This window comes from Giraffa tippelskirchi, chromosome 3, assembly GCF_054371585.1.
Source record: "Giraffa tippelskirchi isolate mGirTip1 chromosome 3, T2T-mGirTip1v1.2.pri, whole genome shotgun sequence".
Classification (NCBI taxonomy): Eukaryota; Metazoa; Chordata; class Mammalia; order Artiodactyla; family Giraffidae; genus Giraffa; species Giraffa tippelskirchi.
The window spans coordinates 184,678,640-184,701,791 of NC_137277.1; the positions used below are offsets into that span (position 1 = coordinate 184,678,640).

General features: G+C 38.0%; 1 protein-coding gene and 2 long non-coding RNA genes across 4 annotated transcripts in view; all 3 read right to left on the bottom strand.

Annotated features, from left to right (window-relative positions):
- Nucleotides 1-23,152, bottom strand: part of CLIC4 (chloride intracellular channel 4) — a 77,744-nt gene that overhangs the window by 43,284 nt on the left and 11,308 nt on the right. The gene's annotated exons all lie outside the window — the stretch shown is intronic.
- On the bottom strand, nt 417-2,634 carry LOC145543834 (uncharacterized). The gene is made up of 2 exons (XR_014081087.1): nt 2,264-2,634; nt 417-1,557 (listed from the first exon to the last, which is right to left on the bottom strand). It is a non-coding gene; the product is annotated as an uncharacterized LOC145543834 (long non-coding RNA).
- On the bottom strand, nt 16,361-19,827 carry LOC145543833 (uncharacterized). Its single transcript, XR_014081086.1, has 2 exons — nt 16,801-19,827; nt 16,361-16,460 (listed from the first exon to the last, which is right to left on the bottom strand). It is a non-coding gene; the product is annotated as an uncharacterized LOC145543833 (long non-coding RNA).

Genomic DNA, 23,152 nt, shown 5'->3' on the forward strand with positions numbered 1-23,152 from the left:
CTATTGCCCGTTTCTCCTTCCGTCCCCCTCACTAGTAGCCACTAGTTTGTGCTCTAAATCTGTGAATCTGCTTCTTTTGTTTTATTCGCTGGTTTGTTGCATTTTTAAGAATCTACTTATAAGTGATATCATACAGTACTTGTCTTCTGTTTGACTCATTTCACTCAGCATAATGCCCCCTCAAGTTCATCCATGTGGCTGCAAAAGGCAAAATTACATTCTTTTTTATGGCTGAGTAGTATTCCGTTGTATGTTATGTGTATATGTGTGTATATATACACACACATACATACCACATCTTCTTTATCCATTCATCTGTTGATGGGCTCTTAAGCTTGTTTCCATATTATTTACCCTGGCAATTGTAAATAATACTGCTATGAACACTGGGGTGCATGTACCTTTTTGAATCAGTGTTTTTGTTTTTTTCAGATATATTCCTAGGAGTGGAATTCCCGGGTCACATGGTAGTTCTATTTTTAGTTTCTGAGGAAACCTCTATACTGTTTTCCACAGTGGGTGTACCAATTTACATTCTTACCAACAGTGTCTAAGGGTTCCCTTTTCTCCACACCCTTGCCAACATTTGCTATCTGCATTTTTTGATGATTTCCTTTCTGATCAGTGTATGGTGATATCTCATTGTGGTTTCCATTTACATTTCCCTGATAATTAGTGATGTTGAGCATCTTTTCATGTCCTGTTGGCCATCTGCATTTCCTCTTTGGAAAAATGTCTATTCAGTTCTTCAGCCCATTTTTTAATCTGGTTGTTTTGATGTTGAGTTGTATGAGCAGTTTATATATTTTGGATATTAATGGATATTAACCCCTTATCAGTCTATCATTTGCAAATATCTTCTTTCATTGAGTAGACTGCCTTTTCATTTTGTAGTTGGTTTCCTTTGCTATGCAAAAGTTTTAAGTTTCATTAGGTCCCATTTATTTATTTTTGCTTTTGTTTCTTTGCTTTAGTAGGCAGATCCAACCAAACATTGCTGCAATTTATGTCAACGATTGTTCTATATGACTTCTAGGTTAATCTAATCAAGGGAAGTCATTTCATGAATTTAGCAGCTAATTTAGACAAAATCCACACTAAAAGTTGGGCTCCCCTGGTGGCTCTGCAGTAAAGAATCTGCCTGCAACGCAGGAAACCACCTGCAATGCAGGAGACACGGGTTTTACCACTGGGTCAGGAAGATCCCCTGGAGAAGGAAAGGGCAACCCACTCCAGTAGTCTTGCCTGGAAAATCCCATGGACAGAGGAGTCGAGAGGGCTACAGTCCATGGGCTTCCAAGAGTCAGACAAGACTTAGTGACTAAACCACCACTACCACACTACAGGTAAACTTTAAAACTTCATTTATCTATGTTTTCCGCTATAAATTTTATAGTATCTGGTCTTACATTTAGGTTTTTATTCCATTTTAAGTTTATTCTGTGTGTGGTATTAGAGAATATTCTAATTTCATTCTTTTACATGTAGCTCCAGTTTTCCCAACACCATTTATCGAAGAGACTATCTTTGCTCCTCTCCTCTGTATATTCTTGACTCCTGTGTCATAAATTAATTGACCATAGGTGGGTGGGTTTATGGGCTTATTATAAATCTATAAATCTATCTTTGTGCCAGTACCACACTGTTTTGATTACTGTAGCTTTTGTAGTACAGTCTAAGGTCAGGGAGCATGATTTCTCCCACTTTATTCTTTCTCAAGATTGTTTTGGCTACTCAGGGGCTTTTGTATTTCCATACAAAATTTTTAACTATTTGTTCTAGTTTTGTGGGAAATGCCATTGGTATTTTGATAGGGATTTCACTGCATGTGTAGACTGCCCTAGTTGTTGTTCAGTCACTTAGTCATGTCCAGCTCTTTATGACCCCATGGACTGAAGCAGGCCAGGCTTCCCTGTCCTTCACCATCTCCTGGAGCTTGCTCAAACTCACGTCCATTGAGTCAGTGATGCCATCCAACCATCTCATCTGCTGTCGTCCCCTTCTCCTCCTGCCTTCAATCTTTCCCAGCATCAGGGTCTTTTCCAATGAGTCAGCTCTTCGTATCAGGTGGCCAAAGTATTGGAGTTTCAGCTTCAGCATCAGTTCTTCCAATGAATATTCAGGGCTGATTTCCTTTAGGATTGACTGGTTTGATCTTCCTGCTGTCCATGGGACTCTTAAAAGTCTTTTCCAGCATCACAGTTCCAAAGCATCAATTCTTTGTCTCTCAGCCTTCTTTATGCTCCACCTCTCACATCTGTACATGACTACTGAAAAAAACATAGCTTTGAATATATGGACCTTGGTCAGCAAAGTAATGTCTCTGCTTTTTAACACACTGTCTAGGTTTGACATAGCTCTTCTTCCAAGAAGCAAGCATCTTTTAATTCCATGGCTGCAGTCACCACAGTGAATTTTGGAGTCCAAGAATAAAGTCTATCACTGTTTCCATTTTTTTCCCTGTTATTTGTCTTGAAGTAATGGGACTGAATGCCATGATCTTAGTTTTTTGAATGCAGATTATTCAACAATATTAATTCTTTCGATCCAAGAGCATGGTGTATTTTTCTATCTGTTTGCATTGCCTTTAATTTCTTTCATCGGTGTTGTATAGTTTTCTCAGTATAGGTCTTTTAACTCTATTACTTTTAAAACGAAAACAGAAACACTACAGAAGGTCAGAGTTCCCCTACCCCTGAACCATTCACTAGTCATTCTTCTAGATTTTTATTTTCTACATACAAACTACTTTTTCTTTTAAACATGTGATCACACTGCATAGCTTTTTATAACATTTTGTTCCCAAACTAATATAATCACCCCTCTGGAGACTGTAAATGTCAACACCAGGATGGCGTCAGAGAAGGCCGAGGAGGGAGCCAGGGCCTTCAACACTGCCAACCAGTGATGAGAACCCTCCCTTTCTCCTTGGCTGGAGGGAAGTGGGGTGAGGGGTGTCAGAAAAGGAGGCCTAGAACAGAGGAGCCAGGACTTTGAAGCTCAACCAGCTGTAATGAGGCCACTTCGAACTGGGGTGTCAGTGGAGACCACATGGGGAGCTGGAACTCTGATCCTGGCCCAGCAATACTGAGGAGCCTCCCACCTTGGGTATCAGTGGAGGCCAAGTGGGGCGCATGGACTTCTATCTCTACTTGGACATCTATCTCCACCTGGCTTCTCCTTCCCACCATGCTGCTTCTCTCCCACACCCTTCCAGACAAGTGTCAGAGAAGCCTTATTTGCATGTCAGAGAAGTTTAAACAGAAGGTTTAAATAAGATTCAGAGCTCTGTAACATAGAAAGAAAATGTTTAGGTTTCAACTGAAAATCACTTGTCATACCAATAACTGTATCAAACTGAATTTTAAAAAAAGCAATCAAAAGATGTCAACATCAAGATGACAGAAATGTCAGAATTATCTGACAAAGATTTTAAAGCTGCCATGATAAAGATGCTTCAATGAGCAAGTATGAACAGCTTAAAACATAACAACAGCCTCAGCAAAGAAATTCAAGATATAAGGAGGAACCAGAAAACAAAACACTGGAGACCCCCTCCTCCCCAATGCCCATTAGTAAAGGATCTGGTAAATGTTATCACCCCACCAGAGGGTGGAAGTCAGGGCTAACCCATTTGGCCTTTGCTGGCAAGGGTTGGGGATAGGACCATATATTTTTCCCTGTGGTGTTTGGAGTAGAGCAGCTATTGTCTGAGAGTTTTCTGTCTTCCTTAGGCCGTCCCTTTCCTGGCTTTCTGGCTAGAGACAGCAGCCTTCTGTTAGCGTTGTTGTTTTGTCTGCAGCTGTTGGTATTTCCAGGTTGCCGGTTTCTATAGCGCCAAGTCTGGGATAAATGAAGCAAAAATTCAGGAAACTCACCACCACCACCCACTACGTCATCTTTCCGGAAGTGCAAGTTTTTCAGATGCATTAAATTTTAAAAGCAAAACTAATACAATGGATTATTACTAAGCCATAAAGAAGAAATAATGCCATTTGCAGCAACAAGGATAAACCTAGAGATTATCTTAATAAGCAAAGTTAAGTCAGAAAGACAAATACTATATGATATTACTTATATGTGGAATCTAAAACACAACACAAATGAACATTTGGAAGTGGAAAAGAAAATGAAAACTATATATGTATAACTGAATCATTTTGCTGTATGTCAGAAATTAACACAACATTGCAAAGCAACTATGTCAATAAAATTTATAAAAATTAAAAATATATAAAAGGTGGTAGTATACCTACACAAAATGAAGTGCTGACACATTCTATAACTTGGATGAACTTTGAATAATTATGTTAAATAAAAGGGGCCAGGGACTTCCTTGGCGGTCCAGTGGCTAAGACTCTGCACCCCCAATGCAGGGGGCCGGGGTTCGATCCCTGGTCAGGGAACCAGATCCCATATGCTGCAACTAAGGCTCAGTGCAGCCAAATAAATAAAAATATTTAAAAAGTAGTAACAAAATTTAAAAAAGAAAAAGCAGCCAGTCACAAAAGATCACATGATTTCATTTATGCGAAATGTCTAAAATAGGTAAATCCAAAGAGACAGATTAGCCGTTGCCTAGGGCTGAGGGTAGGGGAGAGGGGTTGGAAAGAAAAGGGAGTTGAGAAGGACTGCTAATGGGTAGTCATTTCTTTCTGGAGTGACAAAAATGTTCTAAAATTAGACTGTGCTGATGGTTGTGTAACTTTGTGAGTATACCAAAAAACCACTGAATTGTACACTTTAAATGGGTGAACTGAGTAATATCTGAATATCTCAATAAAGCTGTTTTAAAAATATATAGATACAGATTACAAGTATAAATATATACACACTAGACAAAACTTTAATTTGGAATATATAGTTTTTAAACTATGAGTTCATATTACAGAAAATATATGTCTATATTTTCTCAAAAATTAATTATTCCAAATAATCAAAGCAAAAACATGAACAATACCACTGACAGAAATAACCACTAATTCCAGACAAATAATGAGTCTTAGCATTCATTTAGGTTTTGCTCTTATAAAAGGGGTAGTTTTGTTTAATCTGCAATCGAGAGCTCTTCTTGTACACTTTCTATTCCTCACCCTCTCCCGTCCCACCTCTGTTGTAATTCTTGAATTGCCCAATACTAGTATTTATTCAGAAACTACCCAGATTAACTACTACAGTGCAGAAGAGAAGTCAGTGGTAGGTGCCATAAATATTTTTAATGTTTTACCAATTCAAGGTTAAGGAACTGCTCACTTAGAAAACCCAGTTTAATCAGTTTTCAGAATAGTTTTCAGATTTTAAAACACCCTAGGAAGAGAGCTTTAACTTGGTTTCTCTATATTTCTTTGTGTTGAAGGGGCTGGGGGTAAGGGGTGCTATGACTAGGGGAAGAGAAAGAGAAGCATCATAGACATAACTCCATAAATAAAGGCAACAGATGTGTAAAGGAAGAATTACCACATCCCAAGCTCTGCCCATGTAAATAAAACAAAGCCAGTCAATGACAGGACATTGAAAAGACCTCAGTTGCTACCATTTTTCTTGTTCAGTATTACCAATCCATGAAGTCTACTCTCCAGATGAGAGCCAGTGCAATTTAGAGAAGAAAAGATTAGTATCAAATTACATGAGGAACAGATACCAGGCTTAGACAAAACTCCAGGGTAGGCTGTTAAGAGTTCATGTGAAACATTTACCATGTTGAAGATGAACTCTATACTCTCCCAAAACAAGCTCTTCACATGTTTTAATCTAGTTAACCCTTATATCCTTCTCGCGCAACAGAGGATGGTGGTTAAGAGTTAAGAGTCAGATTCCCAGACAATTCAAGCACATCCCAGCTGTGTGACTTTCAAAAAGTGATTTAACCTTTCTGGGCCTGTCCTGTCTTCTATAAAATGGGAACAGTAACATGACCTACCTAACTGGACTGTTTGGAAGAACTGAATAAATTAATATATTAAAGGGCTTAGAACCGCACAATGCACTAAAACAGGGAGATGAGGAGTGAATTGTTCATTGTATGTCCTTTCATACTTTTTGATATTCATACCATGCACATGAATCTTTCATTTAACAACAACAACAACAAACAAAAAGCAAGCAATCAAAAACCTTCCTGCATGCATGCTAAGTCGATTCAGTTGTGTCCGACTCTTTGCGACCCTATGGACTGTAGCCCACCAGGCTCCTCTGTCCATGGGATTCTCCAGGCAAGGATACTGGAGTGAATTGCCGTGCCCTACTCCAGGGGATCTTGACCCAGGGATCGAACCCGAGTGTCTTATATCTCCTGCATTGGCAGGGGGATTCTTTACCACTAGCACCACCTGGGAAGCCGCAAAAGCCTTCCTACCATAGGAAATTCCCTGGTGGTCCAGTGTTTAGGACTCTGTGCTTGCACTGCAGGACTGTGGGTGGCACAGGTTTGATACCTGGTCAGGGAACTAGGATCCCACATGCTGTGTGATTCAGCCAAAAAAGAAAGAAAAAAAAAAACTTCCTGCCCTCAACATATGAAAATTAAGTGAAACATGAGTTATAGATGAATGTGGAAAAGACCCCAAAATAAAAGGAATCCACATAGAAACTGGATTCTCAAAAACCTTAGGATACATATAAATCTGTAAGGAAGTGGGTTTAAAACACAGATTACCAGGTCTCACCTCCAGACACTGATTCAGAATGTCTGCGGTGGGGTCCAGGAATCTGCAGTTTTTAACAAGCACTTCAAACAATTCTAATTCTCATGCATTTGGTGGGCAGACCATATTTTGGTAAACACTAACATGGAGTGAAAACATGCCAAAAAATAAGACAGGAAAGAAGTTTACTCCACAGTTAAACTTTGAATTCCTCATGATGCCTTTTGGACTCTGCTCTTTGTAAGCCAGCAATCTAGTCACGATTTGCTAGGGGCGGATTTGATAAATAACAGCCTCCTCTCATACTTTTAAAGGAATGCCAAGGTATCTTGCCTCAAATTTGGCAAAAGCCAAGTTAATTAAACCAAACTAGTCGCCTAAAGCCTCTAAAAGCCTAAACACTCAAATTCAAGAACATTCTTATTCCACACAATCTAAGAAGCAGAGGCAAGTATCTTTTGGTACAAAATGGTACATTAAAGCTTCTAGAAGCTTATCTTAAGACCAAAGAGTCAGACATGACTGAGCGACTAAACCACTACTGTGCTGTGCTTAGTCGTTCAGTCATGACTGATTCTTTGCAACCCCATGGACTTGTCGCCCACCAGGCTTCTCTGTCCATGGGGTTTCTCCAGGCAAGAATACTGGAGTGGATTGCCATGCCCTTGTCCAGGGGATCTTCCTAACCCGGGGATCGAAGCCAGGTCTCCTGCTTTGCAGACAGATTCTCTATACCGTCTGAGCCACGAGAGAAGCCCACTACTGCCACTGTCTATATCTTAAGACCAAATATAATGTCAAAGACAATTATGGTGACCTAGAATCCTTTATAGATCAAGTCCTTTAAGCTGAAGGATGGCTATATCTGGTTTAAAAGAACAATTACACATTTTAATTAGTATGTTATACTACTAAATGATTTGACTTGTCAAGAGAGGGGGAAAAAAAAGATTCTGCTGTGATTTATGGATGAGAACCAATACCTGACTTCAAAATGGGCTGGATTTTCCACTAAAAAACTGTATGTGTGTGGTGTGCATGCTCAGTCATGTTCAACTCTTTGCAACTCCATGGACTGGTAGCTACAGTCCATGGGGATTCTCCAGGCAAGAATACTAGAGTGGGTTGCCATGTCCTCCTCCAGGGTATCTTCCCAACCCAGGGATCAAACCCGTATCTCTTATGCCTCCTGCATTGGCAGGAGAGTTCTTTACCAACAGCATCACCTGGGAAGCCCTTATCATGCTCACCTATCTGAAAGAAGCCACTAAAATCTATAGTTACTACAAAAGTTTTTAAGATTCAAAGTTACTTGTATGCCGTTGTAAGAAATCACTAAGATACATCATGAAACCAATTGTTTTTGCTAAATGTCAAGGTGTAGATAACTCTCTCACAACTATCCAGTTACCAAATAGGAGTGATAATTCAACTCCAGTAGTTTCAAAGGTTGTCGGTTTGTTTCCTTCAATAAGTGATAAAATTATGATTCAACTGTCTACCTTAGCTAATATTTTAATTTTTTAAAAACTTATAAACATGTACAATGGCTCAGACAGTCAAGAATCCGCCTGCAATGCAGGAGACCCAGGTTTGAGCCCTGGGTCAGGAAGATCTCCTGGAGAAGGAAATGGCTACCCACTCCAGCATTCCTGCCTAGAGAATCCCATGGACAGAGGAGCCTGGTAGGCTACAGTCCATGGGGTCACAAAGAGTTGGACGTGACTGAGTGACTAAGCACAGCACAGCAAACGTGTACAACAGTGTTTAAAAATGAGGTCTTGGATTTCCCTGGTTGTCCAGTGGTTAAGAATATACCTGCCAGTGCAAAGAACACAGGTTCGATCCCTGATCTGGGAAGACGCCACATGCTGTGGGGCAGCTAAGCCCATGCGTTACAACTACTGAGCCTGTGCTCTAGGAACCTGCAAGCTGCAACTACTGGGCCCACATGCTGCAACTACTGAAGCCCATGTCCCCTAGAACCCATGCTTCACAACAAGAGAAGCCACTGCAATGAGAAGCCTGCACATCACAACTGAAGAGTAGCCTCTGCTTGCTGCAACTAGATAAAGCCTGGGCATAGTAATGAAGACTCATTCATGCATCCATGCTAAGTTGCTTCAGTCGTGTCCGACTCTGTGCGACCCCATGGACAGCAGCCCACCAGGCTCCTCTGTCCCTGGGATTCTCCTGGCAAGAATACTGGAGTGGGTTGCCATTTCCTTCTCCAACGAAGACCCAGGGCAACCATAAATAAATAATTTTTTTAAAAAAATGAAGTCTTGAAAAAGTTTTCTCTCTTTCTTTCCTAGAGCAAATCTCTACCAATATTCACGAGGATTCACACTACTATTCCATTATCCCTTCCCATTCATCCTGTACAACAGGCAACATAACTTTGGACACTTTCATGACGAAAATCACATTATCCTCCATCTGAAATGCCCCTAATATTTGTATCTCTGCACTGTATCTCCTGAACTAGACTATAAACTCAGTGACACACCATACATTTTTTTAATCTATCAGACTTCATCTGCTGCAAATGTCTTACTATTTAATAGCTTTCTATTGGTTGCTAACAATGAAAGCTTCTGAGTCACAAAAAAAGATTATCAGTATAGATTTGACTTAAGTCAAACCTTTCTGATTTAATAAGTTTTTTCAAAAAATTTAATTAGGTCTCCAAATCACCTTGGGATAAAGTTACCAAACCACAGAAACCACTACCAGCAAAGTCTGACAGTTGCTTGCCCAAGATCCATTCTTACATTTTTTTTGCTGATAGACCTTGAAATTTTGATCAGCAATCCATTCCTCCCTCCCCTAAGAGACCCAGGGGATGATAAGCCAATCTCCAATTCTAGGGGTAAATCCTGACTGATTCTAAGCCAGTCATGATAGTTCCAATCCTCTTGCCAGTGACTGTCAGTATAGTCATGTGACCCAGTTCTTGTCAACAGTCCCCATAGAAAAGTTTCTCACTCTTAAGACAAACATACCAGGAGAGGAAATCCTTCAATGAGAAACCTGTGGCTGATGTGCCCACCTTGACAGTAAACTGAGGCTGCAACCAACACAAGAAAATCACACAGTAGCCAGTCTCCCTGCTAGACTTCTTTCACTAGGTATGTTGTCTTAGTGGTTTAAGACAATCTGGGGCAAAGTTTTCTGTTATTTACAATCATAAGTATCCAAATTAACATTCCCATTTATCTCCAGTTAAGACTAGCAGGAAGAGGGAATTCCCTAGTGGTACAGTGGTTAGGACTCCATACTCTCACTGCGCAGGGCGTGGGTTCAATTTCTGGTCAGGGAAGATCCTGCAAGCTTCACAGCACAGGGAAAAAAAAAAATAGCAGGAAAAATAAAAATATGTAAATGTGGTACGGAATGAAAGAAGAAAACTCACAAGGTAAGTTAAAGGAGATGTAATAACCACGGCTCTGGTTTGTTTACAATTAACTCTATTTTCATAGGCTGCCATTTAGACTTTGCTCTAGGATTTCAGCAGTCTGTGTAGTACTTGCTACTGAAGTTCAAGCTATGGGCTCTTTTTCCCCATTCACAAACATCTTATATACATCTCCTTGCCTAGGACCCAGATATATTTACTTATTCAACATTCAATACATATTTACTGAGGACTCACTATCTCCCAAGTGCTGGTAATTGACACTGGAGAAACAACTGTGAATGAGAATGATATCAGCTGACTTCATGATTGTGGAAGAAAACAAAATAAACCCATCAAGTTAAAAATTGTAAACTGCAATAAGTACCTAAAGGGAAACAAAGTACTAAGAGAGAGGACAAGGAGCACCTACTTTAGATAAGATGGTCATAAAAGATTAGACCTTAAGAATGAGAAGAAACCAGCCCCACAAAGAGCCAGTGTGACTGAATTGCTGTGAATACTAGAGAAAGTGGTGTTGGAGGGGGCCAGATCATCAAAGACTTTCTAGACCAAATTAAAGAGTTTAAACTTACACTCACAGAGGGAACAATTTTATATTCGTTGAACAAATGTTTACCATGCACCTTCTATGTAAAAAGAAAACAAATCATTTAACATAAGAGCAAGGATTCTGAAAGCAGAGAACCTGGTTTGACATAAGGTTCTCCTACTTAACACCTGTATGATACTGGGCACATACTTAACCTCTGGAACTCAGTTTCCTTATATATGAAATGGGAATAATATCCATTTCATAGTTATTATGAGATTAAATAAGTTGATATATGAAAATCTCTTAAAATATTGCCAGCATGTGGTAGGTGCTTGGTAACAAAGTATGTGCCAAGAAGAGAATATATTCCAACTTTATGGAATGAGCATGTGTGTGGGTGTGTGTGTGTTAATGGGGTACAACTTTATGGAATTAGCATGTGTGTGTTGGGAGGGTGTGTGTGTGTGTGTGTGTGTGTGTGTGTGTAATGAGTACATGTGTGTTGGGAGGGGAGCGTGTGTGTGTTGGGAGGGGAGTGTGTGTGTGTGTTGGGTGTGTGTCTGTGTGGAGAGGGTAATGGGATACCAATGAAGGGTTCTGGTAGGTGGGGGTACATGAGGGTAAAATCCAATTTCAATTTTAAGACAACAAATAACACTTGCTACCAAATGGAAACCAAGTTGGGAGCATGGAGCTGATAAATAACGGAAGCTGAGAGATCTACTGCAATAGTCCCAGTGGAATGTGGCTTGGATTACAGAGAGGCAATGAAGGTGGAAAGAAATGCATGGATTAAATTGAATTGGGGAGGGTTTAATCCTAAATTGTGGATGGTTTGGATGTGGGAAGTGAGGGAAAGGAAGAAATCAAGTATCTTCTAGATTTCTGGGTTTCAGCAACTCGGTAGAGAAAAGCCTCAAGATGGATGGAGGTGAGGGTGTGCCTGCCTATTCTTTTCTGGAGAACAGAAAGAGAAATCCCTTCAAGAGATAACCACGTACAGCTCTTAGGAGAGAGCTATAATCTTGACTTGAAGGTCTTTCTCAGGTGTGGGAGACTACAAACCAAAATTAACGTTGTTTATACCTCAGGACAGACTTGGAGAAAGGTAGAAAGAGGGGTATTAACTTTATACATCTCTGTACTGTTTTTTCTCAAGATTTAAGAAAATTTTTAAAGAAAATGTTCCACATGTTTATACATGATAATCTTATTCCTGCCCCTCATCAGTGTCAGAAGATTTAGCTGTTTAAATATGACAGCATTTTTTTCAAGCACTAGGAAAAACTCAAAAGAAATTCTGAATGCAAACTCAAAAACTACTACCTGAACTAACGTAGGGAATTAATGACAGTCAAGATTCTACTAAGTACTACTTTTGTTCTCTGTTATATATTTGAAGTGTATGCTGAAAATGAAAACAAAGGTTCTAATCAAGATTAATATCAAATCTGAACTGTCTCAGCCAGAATCATTTGTTAAAACTAAGTGCCAGATATATAATGACGAGACTTTCCATCTAAGAACAACAGAACCATAATGGAAAAAAACAAGCTCTGTTCACGGTCACTCACCAAAAGCCTAAATTAGGAGGGACAAAGTCTACTATCTCTTCAGAACAAATAATTATCCATATAACCAAAAATATTGAATGATACTGAAGAAAAAAAAGACAGCCAAAGGTATAACCCTTTTCCTTGTCTGGATCAATCTTGAAAGTATTCCTTATAAGAATCAACAATAATAAATGAAAATGTTGCCAAAACTGCCTGCAAACAGGTTAACAGCTACTGTTTAACTTAGTGGTTACTTTCTCATTCAACTGCACTATAGGAAAGTGCTTTTTATTGATACATTAATCCTCACAATAACCTATGAAGTTAGGTATTGTTTTCTTCATATTTCAAATAAAGAAACTGAGATTTAGAGAGACTGAGTAACCTGCCATAGGTCATACACCTGAGGAGTGGCAGAACTGAAGTTTGAACTTTAAGTTTATGCTATTAACCACTTCTACAGTTTCTAACACCAAGATAAAGAAAACCTGGAATGGCACCTGCTTAGTCTCATGATCTGTACGGTACAACCACCATCTTACACATGACATTACTATCAAGTAAGTTAAATTACCTGAACCACAACCATGACAAGATGATCTAGAAATGTTATTTAAAATTTTCCAGCAGCCATATTTTGAAAAGAAAAAAAAGTGAAATTAATTTAAATAATATTTTATTCTATCCAATATATCTAGAATATTATTAGTATCATCTGAACATGTAATCAACAGAGTTGTTAGCTTATTTTCTTTGTACTAAATCTCTGAAATCTGGTGTGTATTTTATATTTAGAGTACATCTCAATTCGAACAAGCACTTAACAACCACATAGGGCTAGTGGCTATCATACCAGACAGCACATGGCCAGATAGTCAGCCTGTGAACAACAAACACTAATGTCTGTCACCGAGACCATGTACTAAGGTCATGTACCTGATGCATCAACTCAACAGTGAAACTCAGATTATTTACTCTTATTTCAAACAAACTTTAATGAGTTTGTTTATCTGGCTTACCCAAGCCACAAAAGATTACAATAGAAAATTAAAGGAAATGGGCTGCATCAATAGAGTTCAGCTGGCAAAGGAAGAAATAGAAAACACACACATAAACACACACGCAACCATGATATGTACACACACACACAGGAGATTCAAAAAGCACAATAGCTGAGGCCCTTTAGCAGAAAGGCAAAAATAGTCCACATAGCTCAACAGTTTCTGAGGCCATCATTGCATTTCTGAATTTGTATTCAGAATGCTGACATTAATTGACAGTTAAACTCAGCATTTTAAGAAGTCCAGGAAGTATTAACATATTTTAGAAATATTTTCATTTAAAATCAATTTTAGACTTCCCTGGTGGTGCAGTGGATAGGAATCCACCTGCCAGTGCAGGGGGCATGGGTTTGATCCATGCTCCAAGAAGATTCCACAGGCCCTGGGGCAACTGTAGCTGTGCCACAGCTACTGAAGCCCACCTGCCTAGAGCCCATGCTCCACAACAAGAGAAGTCACTGCAATGAGAAGCCCGTGCACCACAACTAGACAGTGGTGCCCCCCGCCCCCACCACAACTACAGAAAGGCTGTGCACAGCCAGGAAGACCCAGCGCAATGACAAAGAAAATAAGTTAAAAAAAAAACCAAACAATTAGAACTCTACACTATTTTTGCAAATTTTCTATAATCTAAAACTATTCCAAAATTACAAAGTTAGCTTTAAAAAAACAATCTGAGGCATTTAGTACGGCCCAGTAGTTCCCATAAGATCAACCCTCTGCACCCATAACAATGATAACATCTAGACAAAAACGGCCACTTGGGGTGAACTACACTGCAGAATGAACAAATGCAACAAATGCTGGAGGGGAGCTGATACCTAGGAAGAAAATGCACCGGACAAGTTTCTCCAATTTTTATCTTTTAACCTTGTGCTATGCAGGGCAGCTAAAATTTCAATGAACAATTCACAGTCCTGCTGGCTTGAAGAACTGAAGAACAGAGTTCAGAGATTCAGGGAAACCATCACCAATGGAAAATAACGTCGAACATCACAAAAAAGAGAACTAAAGGAAGGGAGTCTTAAAATCTGCACAAAACTCTGTGTAGATCTCTGGCTGATCCCTGGCATACACATGCATAGGGCAGATTCCAAGTAGGACAGCTAAAAGAACTGAATTGAAATATGAGCTGCCTTCACTTCAAGAGACATTTGAGTTCAGCCGAGTAAACTACTAGCCTGAAAAAAAAAAGAAGAAAAAAAAAAATACTCTTCAGAAGAATATAACAAAATCCAAATTTTCTACAATTTATTATTCACAATATCCAGAATACAATCCAAATGATTCCCTATAAAAACATGGAAAACACGAACCGTTCTCAAGAGGAAAAATAATCAAGGAGACACATGGTCAACTGTCCCAGATGCTGCATTTTACAGACAAGATTTTTTTAAAAAATATTATTTATTTGGCTGCACCGAGTCTTAGATGCAGCATGCGGTATCTTTGATTTTCATTGCAGCATGTGGAATCTTTAGCTGTGGGCTGCAAGATCTAGTTCTCTGATCAGGGATCGCACCCAGGCCCTCTGCATTGGGAGCATGAAGTCTTAGACACTGGACCTCCAGGAAAGTCCCTAGACAAGAATTTCTGAAGCAGTTATTGTAACTATGTTCAAAGACAAATGAAAATAAGCTCATGATAAAGAAAGGTAGAAAAGTCTCAGTAGAGAAAGAAGACCACAAAAAAAGAATGAACTGTAAATTCTAGAACTAAAACATACAGTATCTGAAAAATTTTAAAAACCACAAGATGGGTTTAACAGTAGAATAGAGAGAAAAGAATCTATGAATGTGAAGACAGATGCAAGAAACTACTCAATCTGAAGAACTGAAGAAAACAAGTGGAAAAAAAACTAAGAGAACATCAAAGACCTATGAAAATATCAAAAGGTCTATATGTTTAATTAGAACCTCAGAAGGAGAGGAAAGAATGAGGCAAAAAAATTACAAGAAATAACAGACAGTTTTCCCAAATTAAGACAAATTTGCAGATTCAAGAAGTTTAACATCAAGTAGAAGTAACATAAAGAAAGCCACACCTAGGTAAATCATAATTAAAATGCTAGAAATTGAAAAAAAAGAAAGAAAATCCTAACAGGAACCAGAATAAACACACACACACTGCAAACAAAGGAATAATGATTTGAATGACATCTGAATTCTCATCAGAAATAATGGAGGCCATAAAACACAGAATTACATTTTTACAATACTGAAATAAAAACAGTAACAACAAAAACAACAAACATCAGCCCCAAACCTTATATCCAGGAAAAATATCTTAAAATGGAGGTGAATCAAGACACTTTCGGATAAAACTATATAGAATTTGAATGTTTGACATTTAAATGAGTTAATTTCAGGAACACAGAAAACTAGTTAATGTTTATTATATTAAGGCATGATTATATTATTTCTAAAAAGAAACATATCCCCTTTACAATTACATATTCTCATTTTGGTCACATACATAAAATGTATCTCAAACTTTGTCACTGCCTAAGCCTTGTTCTTTTAACGTCTTCTAACCAAAGATAAATTCACTAACTGTCAAAGCGCTCCTCTGCTTATCAGCTGAAGACAAATACGTTAGAGGGATGAGTGAAATTCTAATGCAAGTCAAAATCCCTAAAGGGAGTTAAAAAATATACAGAAAGAACCCTAGGAGAGGAAGAAAACAATTACGTGTGAAAAAACACCTCTCCCTCCCCAGCTGTGCTTGCGGCAGCCGCCTAACTAGAGTGGGTAAGAGCTACTTCTCTTTACCAACATGTTCCCAGACCCAGCAATTTTAACTAGAAATTCCATCAAGCATTCAGCGGTCGAGTCAAAAATTTCCTCCTTTCTAAAGAATCTACCCTGGAGTAGGAAATGGCAACCCACTCCAGTATTCTTACCTGGAAAATTCCATGGACAGAGGAGCCTGGTGGGCTACAGTCCATGGGGTGGCAAAGAGTTGGACACAACTGAGCACAAAGAACCTAAGAGATCACATCTTACATAAATAAAGGAAAACGAAGAATTCAGAGGATAAGTGAGATAGATGAGGGTCTTTAAAAACAATTACATGATACGGTTATGCACAGAAAATTGGCTATAAAGATACACATTACAGCACGGGGTATTTTTTTTCTTGATCTATTTATTTATTTTTGCCTTTTTTTAAAATTGAAATACAGCTGATTTCCAATTTTGTGTTAGTTTAAGGTATACACCCCCCGGAGAAGGAAATAGCAACCCACTCCAGCATTCTTGCCTGGAGAATTCCATGGACAGAGGAGCCTGGTGGGCTACAGCCCATGGGGTCACAAAGAGTCGGACACGATGAAGTGACTTTCACTTTTCAAGGTACACAGCAAAGTAATTCAGTTATGGATGTATATTTCAGATTATTTTCTATTACAAGTTATTACAAGATATTGAATACAGTTCCCTGTGATGATGGTGATTTTAGTCACTAAGTCGTGTCAACTCTTGCAACACCACAGACTATAGCCCGCCAGGCTCTTTGGTCCATGAGGTTTCCCAGGCAAGAATACTGGAGTGGGTTGCCATTTCCTTCTCCAGAGGATCTTCCCGACCCAGAGATCGAACCCAGGTCTCCTGCATTACAGGCAGATTCTCTACGATCTGAACCACCAGGGAAGACCATAGTTCCCTTTGCTATACAGTAAATCCTTGTTGCTTAACTATTCTACATACAGTAGTGTACATATGTTTATTCCATACTCCACCCTTCCCTTTCCCCTTTGGTAACTATAAATTTGTTTTCTATGTCTATGAATCTGTTTCTGCTTCATAGATAGATTCATTGATTCTATTTTTTAGATTTTACATAAAGTGATAACATATTTGTCTTTCTCTAACTTACTTCACTTAGTATGATAATCTCTAGGTCCATCCATGCTAAAAATGGCAATATTCCATTCTTTTATATGGCTGAGTAATATTCCACTGTACATATGTACCACATCTTCTTTATCCATTTACCTGTCACTGGACATTTAGGTTGCCCCCATGTCTTGGCCAGCGTAAAGAGTGCTATTAGGGGTGCATGTATCTTTTCAAATTAGAATTTTCATCTTTTGCAGATATATGCCCAGGAGTAGGATTGGTGGATCATATGGTAGATGGAGTCTTAGTTTTTTAAGGAAACTCCACACTGTTTTTCCATAGTGGCTATACCAATTTACAGTCCCAACAGTGTACAAGGGTTCCCTTTTCCCCACACCCTGTCCAGCAATTATTATTTGGAGATTTTTTTGATGATAGCCATCCTGACCAGTGTGAAGTGATACCTCACTGTAGTTCTGATGTGCATTTCTCTAATTACTAGAGATGTTGAGCACCTTTTCAAGTGTTCATTACACTATAGTATTGTTTAATAGCTAATTTTGGACCTCTAAATGACTAGGAACAGAGGATTAATAGTGATAATGAGCAATGCAAAACTGCAGTCATAAAAATGCTATAGAATATTTTAATATACAATATTGGCATACAATAAACATACGAATGAATTAATCTTTCTCTGGTATTTTATTTTGGATTATCTATGTTTAGATTTTTCATTAAAATATATTACAAAATAAGTTTTTCTTTTAAAACTATATATTCAACAACATATTGCAGGTGTGAAAAGTTACTTACCATTTTAATGCATGGGTGCCTTGAATACTATAAAGACAATATAGTTCTTTTTGTACTATAGTTCTTTCTTGTACTATAGTACAAGAACTATAGAACTAAGTTCTACAGAACTTAAAATAGTTCTATATCTTTTATTTTTTTAGATACAACAAAAGCTTCCCATTATGTTTCAGGTAGTTTATCTGAAAAATACAATATATTCTTTCTGGTCAAATAAGTTACTCCTGAAATATTTTTCACTTCTCTGGCAAACGGCCCCCATTATCACTGAGACATTTTATTGGCTCCATTTATATCTGTTTTCTAATAAACTGCTTCCAATTATGAAAATTTAATTATCTGGACCTGATTTTGAAATCTCAGGTCTCAACTTTCTGTCTGGGCCTAAATACTCAAGACTAAGTCTACTTTGGGTACATAACATAAATCTGAGCTAAAGTGGTCATCATTTCTAAGAAACCACACCTGATTTACAGATGAAAACAACCTAAACCTGATCTTCCAGTTGTATAATTTGAAGATTCTCACTCTCTAAACCAATCTATTATTAAGTTTAGAATAACAGCTATCTGTCTAGTGAACAGCTTAGTCATAAAACCCAAATTACAAGTCTCAAGTTCAATAACTGAACACTATTTTTATTTCTGGTATTTTACTATGAGGTAATTTGGAATACAATACCAGAAATAGGCTTCATACTCTCTTATATGCTTCCATCCCCAGACTACACGTAACAATTTGTCCCAAAACATTAATAGATATTTACTGAATTAATGAGTTATCTCCTGTGTAACAAGATTTGTGTCAGGAGATACAAAAGATGAAGAAAATAATCCTTGATCCCTGATCTCATGGAATTCACATTCTAACTGGAACAAAGATATGAAGAAAAATGATTCAATGAGTGACAGAATATGCAAATACACAAAGTGCTCCAGACAGATAGCAGAAAGGATTAGCTTCACTGAAGGAGTAACAAGGTCAGAGACGGATTCACAAGCTATTTCAAATTAAACCTTGGAGGGCACTGGTTTCATGAACTAAAACCCTTGAGGCATGTTAAGATAAACTTTTTTACAGTTAGTTTGTATTTTAAAATATTTATAATGACAATATGCCTGAATGTGTTGGCATGCTTGCAAAGGGCTCTGAGAAGAAGCATAAGAGCTGACATTTATAAGAATTCTTTGGGGGTCTTTTAAAAGTCCTCATTTGTGCTTTTGCCCAGAAACAGGAAATTTATTCCTTCATTCTGTTCTGCTACAGTATTTGTACTAACCAACTAATCAGAAGAATCCTGTTACCACTTGACCACACTAAGATCTGACTTAAACCAAGATGCTAAGTAAAACACATTTCTTACACAAGACAACACGAGTCTAGCCGTGTAGTACAAATATGTGTAAAGAAGACTTAAGGGTACAACTGAGTTTAAAAAAGAAAAAAACCACAGAGATAGGAAAATAACAATAGGGTCAAGACACTAACATATCTATTACCTCCCCTCAAAGAGGCATAAGCAGGAGTTCCCTGGTGACCTAGTGGTTAGGATTTTGGGTTTTCACTACCAGGGTTCAATCCTTGGTCAGGGAACAGAGGTCCAGCAAGCTGTGTGGTGCAGCCAAAAAAAAAAAGCATAAGCAACTATTCCTTACACACAAACCAGAATTTTTTTATTTATGTTTGCTTAAAGAAAGGATTCCTTATTTTAAAATTCAAGGGACATGGAAGGCAGATCATAGAACTAATCAGTTTGGTAACGTTTTAGTGAACCAAAAGTCCAACAACAACAAAAATTTAAAGAAAAAAACCCAGATCCAAAAGCACTAACTGATGTCATTAGCTCTGCTTAAGAAACTTTATAGATATGACTTCACTCCTGGATTACACATCTATATTTAGTTTATACCTAATATGGATAAAGTCCTAACTAACAGCCATTTCCTCTCTCCACAAAAAGAAACTTCCTTGCTTTTTTTCTATCAACAATGCAAAGATTAGTGCAGGCTCCTCTGAAGGGAGAGGTTAAAAAATAAAAAGAACAGGAAAACTAACAATTTAGTATGTGATTTTTGTTAAACTTGGGACTGTTTGAAACTTTTAAATTGGAAAACAATCCTAAAATCAAATATGTGATGTTCAAGTTCCTCAACAAGTTTATAAATAAACCCTTAAAGTACTTTAAAAAATACTAATTAACCAGGCTCCCAAAATGCAAAGAAATGAAGTAATGCAAAATTTACAGCTTCCTTCAAATTTAACCAAGAGAACTGGAAGCACCAAACTCATTTAAAAACCATTTAAGTCCATGGGTTAGTGTTTTAGAAATATTCTTAAACATTCTCTGAGTTCTTTCTTTTTTATTTTTCAGGGTGACTGAAAATAGTGAATAGTGAAAACAAAACTCAGTTAAAAATTCAAGTTTCAAATAGAGAAAAAGAATACAAACAAATAAAAAAGCTCTTAGTGGTTAAGACGCAGCCTCTCTGAATCACAAAGACCCTGGTACAAATTCCAGTACTGCTACTTACCAGCCCTGGGACCATACACAAGAAATGACCTAAACCTCATGTGTTAAACAGTATTGATGGTACTTATTTCTGAGTTTAAATGAGGATTAAATTACCTAACACAGTTAAAGGGCTTGGCACACTGTGCATGAACCACAGCAAGCACTCAATGCTATCTATTATCTTATGACTATTATTCTGACTTTAACAGGAAAACAAAAACCTACTGTTCATTTTCATGTACCAGTGTACTCCATCTTGCATAGGAATAAAACAAGTAGTTTCAAGAAACTTATAACATTATAAAATGAGGTATTTCAAAGTCACTTTATGATCCTTACATTATCTACCAATTACAGTCATGCCAAAGTTTACCATAAAAATCAAGGAAGAGTGAAATTTAGTAGCACAGGGAGCTAAATGGAAAAAAATACACACACACACACACACATATATATATATTGGATATTCTGGGGGCTCAGATGGTAAAGAATCTGCCTGCAATGCATGAAACTGGGGTTTGATCCCTCAGTCTGGAAGATCCTCTGGAGAAGGAAATGGCAACCCACTCCAATATTCTTGCCTGGAGAATTCCATGGACAGAGGAGCCTGGCAGGCTACTGTCCATGGGGTCACAAAGAGTCAGACACGACTGAGCAACTAACACACAGACACACATATATATACACACACACATATACAGAAAGATCCATAATTATAACATAATTCTGCAGAACCACTAGATCCTATATGTTATAGATATCTCTATTTCTTTTATGCTGTCACAAAAAGAAAAGAAAAAGAAGAAATAAAAAAATAAGAAAACACTCTTGATAACAGACTCTCAGCTTTAGCTCCAAGTCCAGAAAGAGCTGCTGAGGCAGATGTTCTAAGATGGCAGAGTCCAACATGACTGTCCTTTGATTACCTAATAAGTGTCAACAGGATCATGGTTCACTGAAGTTAAATTCAGGAATAAGTTCAGAACTAACCTTAGACTTTTTTTGTACTAAACCTGGTCTTCTGATAAAGAATAGAAAATTCCCCACCTATGACAGATTGGCAGATGCTTCTCATAGTAACATCCTGGTGGTTGCAACCATATACGTTAAACATATAAAATAACCATAGGCAGTCTTAACTCAGCATTCCCAAAGCAAACTGTATCAGACACTAAATGCTTTTCTTATATTAACTCTTAATTTTCACAAAATCCAAGAAGTAAATACTGTTACCCAGTGGAGACACTCAGGCAGAAAGGTAGAACTAAGATTAAAACAGTCTACCTGGCTTCAGAGCCTATGCTCTTAACCACTACCCTGTAGCAGCAAAGTAACACAAAGAACCAGTCTTCCAAATGACACTTCAGTTACCTTACTTGAAATATTAATCCTAATGATCTTCAACTCTGAAGTAGACCATTTCAGTGCCTACAGAGGGAATACAAATGATACTTCAAGTCAACAATCACTCCCTGACTCTGATTTTGGGATCTGGAATCTCAAATATTACACAGGATAGAAAGAACTTTTGCAAGCAACATTAAGGCAACACTACAATCTAGCATGGGGTCCCTGCTGAGTCATCAGGACAATGACAGCAACTCTTCCTCCCAGCGGCTGTTAAACCACAAACTCAGGGCCAGAACACAGCCAAGGACTCTCCCTGCAATTTTTTATTTTGCCAGGAAAAAAAGGTAACTGTTCATTTCAATCTAAAGTAACAATGATTTTGAGGTACTAAATCAAAACTGCAAATATGAACTGAGCCCAGTGATGTGCACTATACTCTCAGCCTATTTCTCTGGATTCTCTATATGAAGATTTCTGTGAATTTAATAGGCATCTGCTTTTCCCCAGTAATGTGATTTTTTATTTCTTCTTTACCCCCCAGTCTCCTCTGGAATCAACCCTGTTAAAGGGAACAGGGAAAAAAAAAAAAAAAAGCTTCTATATATTCTTTCAGCAAATATTTTATTGAAGAAGAATCAAATGAGTTAATATACGTAATGCAGTGAACAGTGGTGCCTGGCACATAGAAAGCACTTCATAAATATTTATATTAGTTCAGTTAAGTATGAAATACTCTTCTACATTTCTATCTCGTGCATTTGGAAAATGCAACAGAAAAATTAAGTCAGTGAGATTAAGCATCTGTTCTTTAACATCTACAAATCAGATCTTCCTTGTAGTAAAAAGGCATCTCAGTCAGTGAATTAACATGATTCTCACAAGAACTATTTTCATCTCCAAGATGATGTTGTAAGTTTTCCTTCCTACATTATAGCTCTTACAGTTGAACTTTTTTAAAAAGCCCTTCCCTTGATGTGTATCCTTCTACCTACCCACCTGTCTCTTTGACACAGCCAAAGTTCTTGTTCAAGTTTGGCTTTACTTACTCACTGAACCCACTTCCTCTTCCCTCTTCTAGCTCTATTATAGCTTCCCCCCACCACCTCGCCACCAAAGCTGTTACTACTAAGGTTACCCATGACTTTCAGGCTGATAAAGCAAGTAGAACACTCATCTTTTACTTGACACAACCAATCACTCCCTCCTTAAAAATTTCTAGTTTCCTTGGTACCTTGCTCTTATAGTCTTCCTCTTCCCACTACTGCTTGATTGCAACTCCTCCTACTTCCCCTTTTCCAGATTCTTTATTACACAAACCTTCAGTGTTGTGAGCTCCCAAGAATTTGGTCCTGAGCATTTTTCCTACTCTTCACTCACTCACAGAATGATCTCACACACTTTAAATACCACATAAACAAATA